At 38.2% G+C, this 17,312-nt stretch overlaps 1 long non-coding RNA gene across 1 annotated transcript in view; it reads right to left on the bottom strand.

The window, feature by feature from the left end:
- Positions 1-3,436, bottom strand: part of LOC140510474 (uncharacterized) — a 126,438-nt gene extending 123,002 nt beyond the window's left edge. The window contains exons 1-2 of the long non-coding RNA XR_011969243.1: positions 3,354-3,436; positions 189-459 (exon numbers count right to left, since the gene is read on the bottom strand). This is a non-coding gene — a long non-coding RNA (uncharacterized lncRNA). The remainder of the gene's footprint in view (positions 1-188; positions 460-3,353) is intronic.
- Between the last annotated feature and the right edge of the window lie 13,876 nt (positions 3,437-17,312).

Below are 17,312 nucleotides of genomic sequence, written 5' to 3' on the forward strand. Positions count from 1 at the left end.
AAAAGTGTGGAAAACAAAGGAAGAGCTGAAAAAAAAAAAACCAAATTTCAAAAGACTGGCTGTATTAAATACATTTCCTTTGAGAGGCATCAGCTGTTGTAGGATTTGAAAAGACATTTGAGTAACTGCCTTGCAATAAAAGAATCTATAAAAATAAGTTAGAAAATAAATATTGATAAACATGTTACCTTGTAATTGAAGCTTTCTTCATTAAAAAGACAAATGGTAGCATCTGAGAAGTTATCCATTTACTGGCCCATATTTTTAGTATATGCATAGTGTGTGTATGTTTTCTTCACAACAAATCCAGACTTGGCAAACGGGGATGCCACCTTGGTTTCCAAGAAACCCATGTACCTCTGTGTTCAGAATAAAGGATACCAGCTTCATTTTCATTTTAGAAACATACCAAAACACAAAACCTCTCTGGTCCTCAGTTTCTTCTTTCAAATGCTTGCACTAGAACAAATAATAATTCATATATTTAGATAGTACATTTAACATTACTTAGTAGGGTATTAAGTATAGAAAGTCAGTCTTGGAACCAGGAAAACCTCAGAGAGCTACTTACTGGATGTGCGACCTTTGGCCTCTCAGAGCTCTAGGCAAATCTGTAAGGTTACAGATTATAGAGAACATAACCTCTGAGGTTTCTTACAGGTCTAAATCTATGCTCTGGACACCTGCATGGATAGAGGAAGGGGTTCCCTTTAACAATGAAATCACATGGTTTGGTCCCTATTCTTAATTCTTTTAGCTTTCCAAAATAATTTCTTCACTAGTCTTATGAAGTAATTATCTTAAATATTATGAGCCATGTTTACAGAGGAAACTCAACCTCAGAGAAAATAAATTATCTTTCTATAATCATAGAGCTGGAAACTAACTTTTCAGAACAGATATTCAAACCTAGGACTCTTGAGGCCAATTCATGCGTTATTTCCTCCACTCAGCCATCTCTCAAAGCTGTCATGAAGAAAGTGCTTTGTAAACCTTGAAGTGTTATGTAAATGTGAGTTGTTATTGTTATGAAAAGAGATGACTTTCAAACCTAATGATAAAGACTTGAAATTGCCTATGACATCGGTCTTCACCCAGTCTGTGGATGGCACAAGAACTGACCTATTAGGAATTATCTCATTTATAAGGCTCCTAATGGTAGAAAGATCCATTTTTCAAGTTTAGAATTGCCGGAATAAGCCCTTTCCTATGCAGGAATTTTCATTAGGTAAAGAAAATACATACTGTTTTCAGCAATCTTAAAAATTTCTACTGCCCAAGACACCACACATTCTATGAGTAGATGGATCAACAGTGTCACCCAGTGGACAAATGAATTTCTACAAAGCCAGACAGTTTGCAGCCTATCTACTCCCTCTGTTTTGTCTTACTGGGATTTGCTAGCAGAACCTCTTGAGTCTAGTTCAAATACTTATTTTTAAAGCATCAAATGCTCTTTCCTGCTCCTCTTTAAAAAAGTCTTTCCTCATTTACATAAATGATGTATATTGTCCAATGGGAAGATTCAGATCGTACAAAAATAATGTTTGAAGCTTATTTCTATTTTAAAGCAGAGGTTAGCTATTAGGAATAAAGTCAGTGCACCCAGTGTTTTTTGGCAATATCCTGTGAAAGAAACAGAAGATAATGAAAAGAGAACATAAAATCCAAAGTCAAACAATCGCAGTAAACAAAGATAACAAGCCTGCCTTCATTTGGAAAGTGTGAGTCAGGGTGTCTGTCTAAAACTCCATATTTAGGCTACAGTGTCATTATGACTTTTTCAAGTGCCATAAATGTAAATGCTTCTGAAAAGAAGGGGGGCCGTTCTGTTGCAGAGGGGATGGCTAAAGACTAAAAGTCTTTTAATAGGAAAGAATATAATTACCTCCAAGGTCAATATTTACCTTTCCAGGTAATATTCAAGGCTATAACAACAGGCCTAATAAGAAAGATTTGGCTGGGGTGCAGGGAAATACCAAGAATCAGAGCATTTAAAAATAATTAGTCCTGTATTTTCTCATAATTTTGTTATCCTCTAGGAGCAAAATCCTAAGCGAAGATATTCTAGCAGAGAAAAGGGGTGAGAGGGGAGATATGGGAGGAGGAAAGGGTGAAAGGAGTCTAGCTACAAGGACAAAGGAAGAATAGTTCTGAAAAGAATTGAAAGGAAAACAGAAATTGGAGGAACTCTACAAAAATAAACAAAGGTTGGTACATGAGACTATGCCGGGAGGAAAAATAACTTTTATTTTCTAGGTCATAGCATGAGTGTTTATGTTTTTAAAGAACTGTTTTACTCTTCTCATCCCAAAATGCCATGCTCTTCAGAACTGTGACTAGGGCAAGGCAGCTGGCACTTTGACTCAGGGTACAGAAATTTAGAAGGTGCTGACAGCAGGGGTATTCCTTCAGCAGGTTGAAACAGCTAAGTTTTGAACCAGGGTACAAAAAGTAGTAAAAATAGAATGCACCTAGATGGTATGCTTCTTCATATCCATACACCATCACTCCTTAGGTGACTGTTTCCCCAGACTGGCACTATCTTCCTCCATGGGCTTCCTATTCTGAGATTTTTAGGTATCACATAGTCAAAAATCGATTTTAGGATGCCCTTTGATTTTGTTCCAAGTGCTAGAACTGCTCATCATAATTTTAGTGCTCATTGCCATTAACCTCTATTTATGTTTCCCCCATACACATATCCCTGCCTAAATTGTTCTCCCTTCTCTGCTTGATCTAGTAAAATCCCACCTGACTGCCAAGTACTTCAAGGTCACCATGTGCTCTATTGTGCATCTCTGACTTCTCCAGCCCACACTATACTGAACCTTTTCCTTGAATATCTATTGCACTATGGTCAATTTTAGTCATTTCTTTATGTGTTTCATTTCCCTTAACATACAGGTTGTGAGGTCCTAGAGAGCAGTGAATATTTCTTATCCTTCACTGGGTCCCTTGGAAATAGTTGATGCTTAATGAATATTTACAGATCAATAACTGAAGAAATGTGCTTTATTTTTAAGTTAGAAAAATGTTGACTATTTATAATTCTTTTGAGAGGTTCTAAGAGGTCAAATTGCATAATGGAAATGTAAGTATTTATATTATATAATTATATAACGCAATTCTATAATGGTAAGATATGCATTTAAACTCTAGCTCTGATAATTGCCAGTCATGTGATCAAAGGTAAGTGAAATACTCCAGGAACTAGTTTCCCCACCTGTAAGCTGGAGTAATAATGCTTATACCATCTACACATGAGATCATTGTGAGGAAAGTATTTTATTAATTTGAAATGCTATCTAAATCTGACTTATTGCTAGAGTTACAAGTCTAGAAAGACATACCAAATATCCCCAAGGAATTAGAACTGCATCAGAAGTCAATCTCAAGTTCTATGAGGGTAGAGATTCATCCTTAAATGGTTTTGTATCTCCACTAGTGACTAGTACAAGGTTCTATATACAGTATTTACTTGACTATTTGGCTATTGTTGAATAATAAAGGGATAGAGCAGAAACCAAGGCAGTTTGATTCCAGTCCTGACTATTAACTTTATAACCCTGAAGCCTAGCTGTGGTGATTGTTGGTGATGGTTTCGGTGGTAGAAAAGGAAAGGATACAACAGATAAATACATACAATATAAAATGATCTCTGATAAGTTCATAAAGGAGATCTAAACCCAATGCTACACAAGTTCCAAGGGTTAAAGCCTGGATCATTTATTCACTGGTGGTTTGAAAGGTAGAGGGAAACACCCTTTTTTGATCTCTAAACTAATCTGGCTCCCTAGGATGAAATATCTGTCATAATTAGATCACTAATTACCCGATCTCTGCCTCTTCTATTGCTAGCTTCTTTGTTTTAGCACCTACATCATTTTTTTTACTGTTTCCCAACATATAATTAAAGCTCATTGCATCTCTATTGAATTTATTTAATAAGTGAAAGAGAGAGAGACAGAGACAGAGACAGAGAGACAGAAAGAGAGAATTTCAGAAATCAATTCCCCTTCAGAAGTTCTTAACTTTTTTGTGTCATTGACACTCTCTTTTTTTAAGCACAAAACAAAATACATAGAATTACAAAGAGAATCAGTTATATTGAAATACCTTTAGCAAAGTATTTTTTTAAGTTCACATTAACAACTTCTGATACAAGTTATCAGAAATGCATATGAAAGAATTCTTCCCAACCCAAACTACCCTAATCCCTCATTTCTAACTTCAGTTCTAAGGCTTAGTTTGGTCCCAAAGCATCTGCCTCTCACATGACCTCAAACAAGAATGTAATTTCTCTAGTCTAAGTTTTAAATTTCAAACTTTTTAAGTAATCTGACTCTCTCATCTCCACCCTGTCTTGAGCCTCCCACACATGAAAGACCTGATCTAGCCCTTGATTCTGCAAACTTCTCAGCCTCATAAGCTCAAAGCAATAGGGTACTAACCTTCATTTCTTTGGGACTACTTCAATTCAAACCCAGTCCCAAATATACCAATCCACTAGTGTAGATCTACAGTCTGAACTCACTTAGGTCAGAAAGAGCAAGTCTTTGAAATCTTGGTTTTATCTGAGCCACCTCCTAAGGAAAGCCTTTCCCAAACCCCAATATAGTTTTTTCTCCTTTTCAGATTCATACTTATCTGCTTCAATATTGTTTCCCCTTGATAAAATGTAAACTCTGCGAGGGCTTGTCTTGTATCCCCAGTGCCTGGCTCCTAGTAAGCACTTTAACATGCTTGTTAGGTAGGATCATAATGAATTGGATTGGATTACTGTGGTTAACTTACTAATAAAAGTAAATCATTCTCCCTATCACCCTATCACTCATGGGAATAAAAAGGAGGCATAGATATTTTTAAAGATAACAATAATTATTCACAAGCAAAAGTATTTTCCCAGTCACTCACCAAACAAGAAAAGGCAAGTATTTTCTCCCGAGTTCCCATGCTGGACAAAAATTAAAGTTTGATTTTTGACATTCCTCAAAATTACTGAGTTCCCCTTACTCGGCAGAGTAGCTTTAGTAGGACTCATTCATTCAGTATAGCTCTGGAAATCCCTGTCTTTGGGCTGGGGGGAGGGGTCCAAGATGAAAGCTTTCACAGAAGCAAAAAATATTACTAGGGAATGTTTGAACTTTAGTCTTACGTCTGATCTGAAAAATCAAGCCCACATTAGTACTGTGTGCCTAACACTATGGTGTATCCTGGTTCATTGATTTGCTACTGAGAGGAAGCAACTGTCCTCCATTAAATCAGTACTGTGTATATACCAGGAATGCAGTCATTTGGAAGGCAAACAGTGCAGCTTTTATCTGTTCAAAAATATTGCCCACAAAATTGCCTTGAACATTTGTACTTATTTAGTTGGAAAAGGGAATATTGACCACGAGACTCGGCATCACCAAGAATACATAAATAAAAAGACTGTCTTTTCATTACTTTGCTACCTCAATAAATAAATAGCAAATTTGGTTCATTGCCACAGTCCACAGGCAATGTAGGCTCTTTGGAAACCACAATAAAGCATCAATGTATATTGATTTCAAATTCAAGTGTCATGTGAAACTTTATTCCACTTATCCAGCAGTCTGTTGTAGTCATTCCTATACTAGTAAATTTCATATCTATTGAACAATTGATAGCAAGAAAACATTAAGAATAAATAACCTAAAGACTCTGATATACAATCACAATTTTAAAATTGCAACAGTCCTAAAATAGAGGAATTCTATTCTATTCTAAGTTTTTTTCTTCTATAAATACATTGACTGTTCCCCAGGTTCTATATGAAATTGAGATATAAGGAAAAGAGTGCTGTATTTATAGTTGTAGGGCATGGGTTCAAATATTTTCTATGCCTTTTGCCTCTTGTTGACTTTGCTTCAGTCAATTGACCTCTATGTGCTTCAATTTCATCATATAAAAATTGAGATTGGGCTAGAGGACATTTAAGGTTCCTCCTAGCTCTAAATCTGTCAATTAATTGGAAGACCAAATAATAATTTGAAAGTAATTTTTCAATCCTGAATGGAAATTTATTGTTCACTTACAAATCTTATGAAACCAGGCAATGAGTTGCCTGGGTCAAGAAGACTCAAGTTCAAATCCAGCCTCAGACACTGTGTGCTGAATATTCTCTCTCATTTGCCTAAATGTATGTAATTCAGGGATTTTTGTGCATGCATTTTCTGATGCATGTATGAGAGGGATTGTTACATGGTATTATATTCAACTCAATAGGAGAAGGAAGAGGAGAGCGTTTATTGAAACATGGTAAACCAGAAACAGAATATTTAGTTCATCCAGTTTGTGAGTTATAAAATAAGCCATTTGACTCTAGAAGAACATTGAGAAACTTCAGGAATGAGCAAATAGAAAAATAAATAGAAACCTTAATTGGAAGAATTTGATATTATAGGATTTAGTGATAATCCTGTCTAAACCTCATTTTACAGATCAGGAAATTAAGGGCCAGAGAAGTTAAGTGACAACCAGAGTGATAAAAGTAACAAAGCAAAGTATGATGGAATTAGGAAGGCTTGGCAATATCAGCCGATAAATGGCCCAGAACTTCAGGCAAAGTTTGGACATCTCCCTTTACACAAAGTAGCAGCACCTCAGATTTGAAAGGGACTTTTATGACTATCCTAGATAATCTAACCTATGATTTTCAATCATTTTCCAAATGTGTCCAACTTTCCATGACTCCATTTGGGGTTTTCTTTTCAAAGGCAGTGGAGTGGTTTGCCATTTCCTTCAACTTATTTTACGGAGAAGGAAACTAAGGCAAATAGGATTAAGTAACTATGATCCAGGGTCATACAACTAGTAAGTGTCTGAGGTCGGATTTGAACTCAAGTCTTCCTAACTCCAGTCCCAGTGCTCTATCCACTGTGCCACCTAGATGCATAAATCCAACTTATGCATGAATGAGAACCCCTTCTACATTCTTGATGCATAGGCATACAGCCTTTGCTTGAAGACCTCTAGTAAGGAATGAGCCACTGAAGAGTTTTGAGAAGAAAAGTAATAATGAAAATACCTGATAGGAAAGGGTGAATGGAGATGGGAAGATCTATTAGATTGCCATCTCAATAATCTAGGCAGGTGATCCAATATGGTACAAGTAAAGTTGGAAACAAGTGACGAAATCTAGCAAATGGTTAGTGAGGAAGAGGAAAGAAAGAATAATGTCAATATTTAAAGCAGGGGTGGTTAGATGAATGGTGGTGCCATAGACAGAATGGATGTCAGAAGGAAGAATAAATTTGGGGGTGGAAGGAAGGAAGGAAAGAAAGAAGGAAAGACAGACTTATTAAATACTTACTATGAGCTATACACTATGCTAAATGCAGGGGATATAGAGGAGAAGAGAGGAGAGGAGAGGAGAGGAGAGGAGAGGAGAGGAGAGGAGAGGAAAGGGATACAGAAGCCTTGACTTTTATGTCTTTCCCTGATGGTAAGCATTGTTCTTATTCATCCAAAAGGATGTTTACCAAGAAAGTAACCTATAGTCTTATTTTTTTTCCTTTTTTGGGGCATTTTACCAACCAGTTACTTGACTTTTGGGTCCTTTGTGAAAAGTAGGGTATACTCTGGGGACCTGTAAGATATCAGTTCCTCCAAGGTGGCACAATCAAGCGTGTACACTGGTCTGGTAACAACCAGAAACTTTTGTGCCCAGAATCTGTGAGTAGTAGTTTCCTCTGCACAACCACCTGGCCTCTAGTTCCTCCAAGCCAGCACTGGGGGCTGAGATTCAGATAAGCTGCTCAATTCCCCAGGGGCTTTTGGCAGGGGCAGGGCCACCATTCAGTGTGAGATAAAGATCAGCTGCTCAATTCCTCCAGGAGCATTAGGTGGGGGCAGGGGCACCACACAGGGTGCCTGTGGGTTGAGGGATCTGCCAACCTCCACTACTGCCCCTGGGGATTCCATTCCCAAGAACCTGATTGGGTCCTCCTCCTGGCACCATGCCGGGTGGTCAAGGCTGGGCTAGGCTGCGCTCCATCTGGTGTGACAGACCTTTCCTGTTGGCCTTTCAGGTCACCCTGGGCTGGAAATCTACTCCACTCCATTCTATGGCTTCTGCTGCTCTAGAATTTGTTGAGAGTCTTTCTTTACAGGTATTTTATGGGCTGTGGGGGAAAAGCTAGTGTATATGCATCTTTCTACTCTGCCACCTTGGCTCCACCAGGAAAGGAAAGTGAAGGGAAGGGAAGGGAAGGGAAGGGAAGGGAAGGAAAGGAAAGGAAAGGAAAGGAAAGGAAAGGAAAGGAAAGGAAAGGAAAGGAAAGGAAAGGAAAGGAAAGGAAAGGAAAGGAAAGGAAAGGAAAGGAAGGAAAAGGAAAGAGAAAGGAAAAGAAAGCTGTCTTTCTCAAGGAGTTTACATTCTAAAGGAGTGGCAACTAGGTGGTGCAGTGGATAGAGCACCAGTGCAGCAGTCAGGAGGACCCGAGTTCAAATCTCACCTTAGACACTTGACACTCACTAGCTGTGTGACCTTGGGCAAGTCACTTAACCCCAACTGCCTCATCCTGGGGTCATCTCGAGTCATCCTGATGAATATCTGGTCACTGGATTCAGACGGCTCTGGAGGAGAAGTGAGGTTGGTGACCTGCACAGCCCTCCCTCACTCAAAACAAAGTCAAGTGCAAGTCATGTCATCATTCCTGATGTCGTGGTCTTCTTCAGCAATGAAGGATGAACATATAACATAACATTCTAATGGAAGAAGACAACATATAAAAGGGAGTTTGGCTTGGGAACATAGTTTTAAAGTCAAGAAAATCAAGAAAAGAGCCAGGAGGGAAATAAAGTCAGTTTATTCCTGGGCCTTTGTACAAAAACGGATTTTGCAGAAAGAACTCTTAAAGGGAAGAAACTAGGGGGAGGAGGGAGGTGTGGTTCAAAGAATATTCCAGGTGGGACAGGCCACAGGAGTGCTTTGATTTTCCAGGGAGAGGAAGCTCCAGAGACTGAGGAAAATTCTAGGATGAAGAAGCAGGAGAGACATGGTTTTCAAACCTAGAAAGTTAGGAATAGGCTAGGGAGAGGAATGAATTAGGTGGAATGGAAAAGAGAGGAAGGTCTGAACTGCCCAAGATCTTAGGATAAGAGAACAGGATAATGTCAAATTTTATTTTATACAATAGAAAAGGGAGAGCAAGGAATAAGCACTTATATAACTCCTAATATGTGCCTGGCAGTGTGCTAAGTGCTTTTAGAAATATTATTTTATCCTCACAGCAACCCTGGGAGGAAGGTGCTATTATTATCCCCATTTTACAAAAGAGAAAACTGAGATAAAAAAATTAAATGACTTGACCTGGGTCACATTAGTAAGTGTTTGAGGCTGGATTTGAATGTGTACCTTGTTAACTCCAGGGCCAACATTATGAGTATCCCACCAACTCCCTGCCTCAAATGGAGGAATTTAATTCAATTCAACAACAATTTATTAAGTTTTATATGCAAGGCAGTGAACTCAAAATTAAGGAGACAAAGACACAAACAGCCCCTGTCCTCAAAGGGTTCAAATTTTACTAGAAGACCTTACATATTACTGTAGGAAATGTGAGATGGAGGTACGGACCTTGAAAGAGACTTCCAGGCTGAAAATATAAGTTTGGAGATCTGTGCAGAGATGATCTATCACTTCTTATCTTTCCTTTTTCTAAGGATATTTCTTCATTGTCATCTGTCAAGCATACAAATTCATACAATCTTATTTGTTATTTCTTTGTGCTAGTCTCATGTTCCATGTGCCACTTGTCTCATTTTCAGGCAGCTAGCTTCCATCATGTGAAAGTAACCCACAGACCGTTAGGTGAGTTTCACAGGATCTGATCTTCCAGGTTAACACACACAAACACACACACACACACACACACACACACACACACACACACATACAAACACAAATATAACCTTGCAAGGAACAGAATAAAGGGAATTCCTCCTTTTTGATGTAACCTTTCTCATTATGAGCATCCTTGACTTTGTCATCACTTAACTAACATGTTAATTGCCTCCTTTGTAAGGAGAAGGAGGAGCTCTCAGAAGTGATAAAAATCTCATTTAATATTCTCAGGCAATGAACCTATTTAATCATATTAGCCTCATAGAGGATAAAAAACAGGAAATCAGAAATTGCCTAAATGTAAACTAGATTAAGTAGGAAGTGTCTTGGGAGCAGTTTTTAGAAATTCCACGACTTTTGTTGTGTTTCAGCATTTCTCTGGGAAAGAAACTGAAAGATCCATAATTCTAATGACTTATTTTGGTACTTTTTATACCTGTCTTCCTTCTTGGAAAAGGTGAGCAATTATGGGTGTGGAATATATTGTATATTGTAAATATTATCATTACAGCCAACATTAAAATGTATGAAAATATACAAAGAAACATTATATGTGATAAAGGTTGGAAAATGTACAGGGGAATTACAGAACATATTTAGATATGTGAATATAATAGACCAATATAAATATAATGCACCAAATGGAATGATATATATATATATATATATGTATATATATATATATATATATAAAATTCAGAAAGAAATTGAGAAGAAATATCTGAAATGATGGAGAGTACAGAAAACAGAATAACATGCACCATGAATAAAATAACGTAAATAACATGATGAGGTAAAATGGATGTAAAACACCAGACAACATTGATATATGGCTATCGAAAATAAAGCACACATCTTATCTGTGAACAAACAGTAAACTAGAAAAAGTACAAACTGATTTATAAACTGTCATAGTCATACTATTACAGAGGGAAAAATGGAGAGGGAGTATAGTTGGGATGATATGTGTCAGAAGGTATCTGTTGCATCAAAACAGTGAATCTGTTTAAAAATAGTAACCAACTCTACCCAAATGACTGTGGTGGGCATTATCCACTTTATAAAACATTATTTTTAATGGGCAAGAAAAATCCAAAACAAAATTGGATTATAAGGAAGCAGGTTAAAAACCTTGACAGATTAAAAATGACTGATGGGAAACTAGGAGCTGGTGTTCTCTTTCTCTTGGAGAAAAACAAGGGCTAGACTCACAAGAAGCTTCTCCACGGGAAGCAGGGCCATGATGTTTGTGATCATGTCAGTTCAAACTAAATCTTCATTTTGTTTCTGTTTTCCGTGGGCTGTTTTGAATCATCACATTTGAGATCCAGCTGAGTCCAGTCAGGCTTGCACAGCTGAATACGCCTGCCAGGCAAGCATAAGTGTTTCCTATATTTCATTGGAGTGGTTGAAAAGGTTACTGTATTAAAATTGTTGATGGATAGGAATTAAGGCCCTTGTCCCCCTATTTTGAGCTAGCATGAGGTATTTCTGAAGATGAAGAGATCTGGCATTAAGGAATGTTGAAGTAGTTGCTTTTATGAGTAAACTCTCAATTATGCCATTACTGAAATACTTTTCTCAGTGATTTTAACCAAAGTACCTTTTAATGTTTGTGATCTATACCACTTTGTTTCCAAGCAAGGAAAATATATAAGCTAATGTCAGCCATTCCTTTTTCCCCCATCAAAATCCCAAATGTTCATCATAACCAAGATTAAGTGGAATATTCCACAGAATCTCTGAGTTCAACTTCTCTAATTTTTTTTCCAAGTCTAACCTCAGGCTCCCCTTTTCATGTCTATCAGCTTCAGCATGTTGGTGTTGGCATGGAGCCAGCCTCAGTGAGAAATGGGTATAAGAAGCAGTGCAAGCAGGGATAAGCAAAACAGTGGATCAAGCATGAGATCACCTTGCCAGTCACAGAGTCAGAGAAAGAGTCATTATGTCAATGACATCAGCACAGAAAGAACATCAAGAGATCTCAGGTCAATTTGATATACTGTAAAGTAGGCAGACTAGTACAGAAAGAGGAGAACAAAGCACCTGGATGCGCTGGGGTCAGGGAAAGCAAGGGCATACAAATGCAACAGATGCTCAAACTAATTCAATCCAAATCAGCTCAATTCAGTAGGCAACTATTAAGCAGCTACTATGTGCCAGGCACTGTAGTAGGTTCTGGGAATATAGAGACCAAAATATACAGTTTCTAATCATTACATTCTATTGGGAGAAGTAACAAGTAGATAGATAAGTAAATATAAAATAAATACTGAGTAATTAAAAAATCAGTATCCCAGGAATTCCATGCTAAAAAATAATATGCCACCTCAGGGCAGAGAGGCAAAGAACTCAGACAACATGTTGTATACATTGTCAGTTATAGTCACTGTGTGGAATATTGAATTTGCTTGGGTATTTCTCTTTATTCTTTATAGACTCCAAATGGAGGTAGTGGGTAGTGTGTAATTACTATGATATATAGACAAAGGTCATGGAAAAAATATATTATTTTTCAACAAACAAAATTTAGAAATTGATTGGATATGGGTAATAAGGGGAGTGAAAAGTCAAGTGTGACATCAAGGTTCTGCATTGGAGAGACTAGAAGATAACAGTGCTCCTAACTCATCAAATTAACCAACTGCCCGGACCACATGTCTTAGCATAGCTTTAGCAGTGGCCCAATGCCTATCAGTCAGACACTCTTGTTCCATCAGACTCCAGTACCAGCCATGGAGTCAGAAAGCAAAATCTGAAATCCCAGCTTTGAAACGCGCGTCTTCACTCAAAGCTTTTCATCTTTTTGGGACTCACTCTCCTCATCTATAAAATAAAGGAACTGGACAAAACCAGAGGTTCTTGCTATCTTGGTTTTTAACAATATTTCAATAACTATTTCAATATTATTAATTTCTATCTTGGTTTTTAACAGTATTTCAATAACTATTTCAATATTATTAATTTCCTTTACATGCCAATGTCTTTAGCTTTCTACATTTAAGGAGCCTAGAGGCTTCAGGTAACAGAGAGACAGCCCCCCAAACAGATTAAGAACCCTTAAACTAAAAGATCTTTACAGTGATTTCAAGTACTAAAGTCCATTAATTTGTGAACCATAAAATATCTTTTGTTGTTTTTGTTTTAGTATAATCAAGAATTATAATGCCTCAGAGGGAAGAGCCAAGATGGTGAAGTAGAAAGATACACATATGCTAGCTCCTAACCCACAGCCCATAAAATACCTGTAAAGAGGAACTCCCAACAAATTCTGGAGCAGCAGAAGCCACAGAACAATGTAGTGGAAGAGATTTCTGTTCCAGAGAGCCCTGAAAAACTGACACGAAAGGTCTGTCACACGCTGGACCCAGAGCAGAGCCCAGCCCTGCCTTGACCATGTGGCACCGAGGGGAGCAGATCAGAGCAGGTGTCAGGGACGAATCTCCAGCAGCTGCACAGGTCCCTCCACCCAGAGGTGCCAAAGGTCAGTGAGAGAGTCTCTTTGGCTGGCAAAGAGGGGAGTGGGGTGTCCCCCATAACTCAGGCCCTCTCAGGAGGCAGCCGTGCAGGCAGCAGCAGACAGGGGCTTCCAAAGCAGACAGGAGCTCAGATCCATTGTTGAAGGTCTCCACATAAATCCCCTGAGGGAACTGAGCCCCGTGTGGCAGCCCTACACCCACCTAAGCACCTGAACTTAATCTTACACTGAATAGCAGCCCCGCCCCTGCCAAAGCCCTGAGGCTGGGAAGCAGCATTTGAATCTCAGACCCCAAGCGCTAGCTGGATGGATCTGGAGGTGAGATGGATATGGAGAGGAAACTCAGAAGTCAAGTAACTGTCTGGGAAAATGCCCAGAAAAGGGAAAAAAAATAAGACCTTAGAAGGCTACTTTCTTGGTGAACAGATATCTCCTCCCATCCTTTCAGATGAGGAAGAACAATGCTTACCATCAGGGAAAAACGCAGAAGTCAAGGCTTCTGTATCCCAAACATCCAAAATAAATATTCAATGGCCTCAGGCCATGGAAGAGCTCAAAAAGGATTTTGAAAATCAATTTAGAGAGGTGGAGGAAAAACTGAGAAGAGGAATGAGAGAGATGTAAGAAAATCATGAAAAGCAGGTCAACACCTTGCTAAAGGAGACCCCAAAAAAATGCTGAAGAAAATAACACCTTGAAAAATAGGCTAACTCAACTGGCAAAAGAGGGTCAAAAAGCCAATGAGGAGAAGAATGCTTTCAAAAGCAGAATTAGCCAAATGGAAAAGGAGGTTCAAAAGCTCACTGAATAAAATAGTTCTTTCAAAATTAGAATGGAACAGATGGAGGCTAATGACTTTATGAGAAACCAAGAAATCACAAAACAAAACCAAAAGAATGAAAAAATGGAAGATAATGTGAGGTATCTCACTGGAGGGGCAGGTGACCTGGAGAATAGATCCAGGAGAGACAATTTAAAAATTATGGGACTGCCTGAAGGCCATGATCAAAGAAGGAGCCTAGACATCATCTTTCATGAAATTATCAAGGAAGGCTGCCCTGATGTTCTAGAACCAGAGGGCAAAATAAGTATTCAAGGAATCCACCAATCACTGCCTGAAAGAGATCCAAAAGGAGAAACTCCTGGGAACATTATGGCCAAATTGCTGAGTTCCCTGGTCAAGGAGAGAATATTGCAAGCAGCTGGAAAGAAACAATTCAAGTGTTGTGGAAATGCAATCGGGATAATGCAAGGTCTAGCAGCTTCTACATTAAGGGATTGAAGGGCATGGAATAGGATATTCCAGAAGTCAAAGGAACTAGGACTGAGGCCAAGAATCACCTACCCAGCAAAACTGAGTATAATACTTCAGAGGAAAAATTGGTCTTTCAATGAAATCAAGGACTTTCAAGCATTCTTGATGAAGAGACCAGAGCTGAAAAGAAAATCTGACTTTCAAACACAAGAATGAAGAGAAGCATGAAAAGGTAAACAGCAAAGAGAAGTCACAAGGGACTTACTAAAGTTGAACTGTTTACATTCCTACATGGAAAGACAATATTTGTAACTCTTGAAACTTTTCAGTATCTGGGTACTGGGTGGGATTACACACACACACACAGAGAGACAGAGAGCACAGAGTGAATTGAATAGGATGGGATCATATCTTAAAAAAAATGAAATTAAATGGTGAGAGAGAAATATATTGGGAGGAGAAAGGGAGAAATGGAATGGGGCAAATTATCTCTCATAAAAGAGGCAGGCAAAAGACTTTTTAGTGGAGAGAAAAAGATGGGAGGTGAGAGAAAAACATGAAGTTTACTCTCATCACATTCGACTGAAGGAAGGAATAAAATGCATACTCATTCTGGTATGAAAACCTATCTTACAATACAGGAAAGTGGGGGAGAAGGGGATAAGCAGGGTGGGGGGGATAATGGAAAGGAGGGCAATGGGAGGAGGGGGCAATTTCAAGTCAACACTCTTGGGGAGGGACAGGATCAAAAGAGAGAATAGAAGCAATGGGGGGCAGGATAGGATGGAGGGAAATATAGTTAGTCTTACACAGCATGACCATTATGGAAGTCATTTGCAAAACTACACAGATATGGCCTATATTGAATTGCTTGCCTTCCCAAAGGGAATGGGTGGGGAGGGAGGGATGAAGAGAAGTTGGAACTCAAAGTTTTAGGAACAACTGTCGAGTACTGTTCTTGCTACTAGGAAATAAGAAATACTGGTAATGGGATATAGAGAGTTATCTGGCCCCACAGGACAAAAGAGAAGATGGGGACAAGGGAAGGGAGGGATGATAGAAGAGAGGGCAGATTGGTGATAGGGGCAATGAGAATGCTCGTGTTTTGGGGTAGGGGGAGGGGAAAAAATGGTGAGAAAATTTGGAACCCAAAATTTTGTGAAAATGAATGTTAAAAGTTAAATAAATAAATTAAAAAAAAAAAAAGAATTATAATGCCTCTATTTGTTCCAGGATCCATGGTCATTTAGAATGTAAGGCCAAGGATCCTTGAAGGCTGGTGTGTGATGGCAAGCAAAGTGGGAACTTTTGCTGTTTTTGTTTTAGTATAATCACATAGTTCTGATTGAATCTTACCTTTATCAACCAAGAGTCTTTACTAGGACTAAAGGATGGAAACAAGAGTTGTTTTTTGTTTTTTGTTTTTTGTTTTTTTTAACTAGAAACAGTATACGTATTTGTATTGTTAATGTGATTAAAGATCTTCCCCATCCATTAATGGGCCTGCCCATTAAGGAGAGTTTGATTAGGGAAGATTTGTAGGAAGGTCCACATCTTTTGTTAATAAGGCACTGGTTATCAAGGGTTGAGATGCCCTCTGCCTCTAAAAAAGGTACTCTGAGGGTGAGATTTTACTTTGGGGTTTACTGGAAGTGTTTGTTTGACCAGACTAGGACTCTGGGAAGGTGTTAAGAAGCGCCCCACCCCTCGCACCCCCAGCTTTGAAAATCCAGACATCAGTGCTTCCTTCCCTGGTAGTTGGACCTGTCTGTTGAATTCAGGCAGAGGAAGCCATGTCTAGTGATCTGCAATATCTCTGTATTTTCTTTGAAGTTAAGGGTGCCGACTCCCCTGAACTAGGTCAATGATACATGTGCTTAATTAAAGTGATTGTTAATCCCTTGAAAATTGCCTTTCCTTTTATGAATGCAGATCTAAGAACCTGTGGTAGCATGCCCCTCTATGTATGTTGGAGTGCTTACTGTTAACTCCCCCCGAAATGGATAGGTTAATGCATTAATTCATTCATTCATTCATTGCTGATAATGTTTTTAAATCGATCCAATTTGACTAATTCTGGAAAATAATTTAGAAATATTTAAAAATAATTACTAAACTATTCCTAATCTCCAAGTGATTCCATTAGAGGGTTTAATTATACCCCAAAGAGGTTATTTATATGAATTAACATCCCATCTTTACAAAAGTATTTATAGCAGTATTTATAATAGCATAAAACTGGAAACAAAGCATGTACCCAATAACTGGGGAAAATCTGAATAAACCGTGGAAGACAAATGTAATGGAATATTATTGTACCATAAAAAACAATGAATGTGAAGGAACTAAAGCAATATGGAGGAACTTGTATAAAGAAATAGAGCACACAAAGCAAAAGCAAAAGAACAATAGATACAATGTAGCTATGAAAATGTAGTCAACTTTAAACAGCAACAAAATAGGTGCACAGCTGAATACTAATTGGCTAAAGTTAAATCTGGTCATTTCTGCCTCCAAAACCTTCCACATTATAGATTATAGCAAAGATAAAAAGTTCAGAAGGAAATAGAGATAAGCAGAACAGCTTGAAAAGTCGAGTACTAAATTTAATACATTTTTTAAAAAAAGAATAAGTTGTAGATAACATAGATTGTGGTTTTATTCATAATCCTCTTTTTCTATAGAGAAAAAGTCTTGTTTGTTCA

The sequence above is a fragment of the Notamacropus eugenii genome, chromosome 6 (genome assembly GCF_028372415.1).
Source record: "Notamacropus eugenii isolate mMacEug1 chromosome 6, mMacEug1.pri_v2, whole genome shotgun sequence".
In the NCBI taxonomy this organism is placed as follows: domain Eukaryota; kingdom Metazoa; phylum Chordata; class Mammalia; order Diprotodontia; family Macropodidae; genus Notamacropus; species Notamacropus eugenii.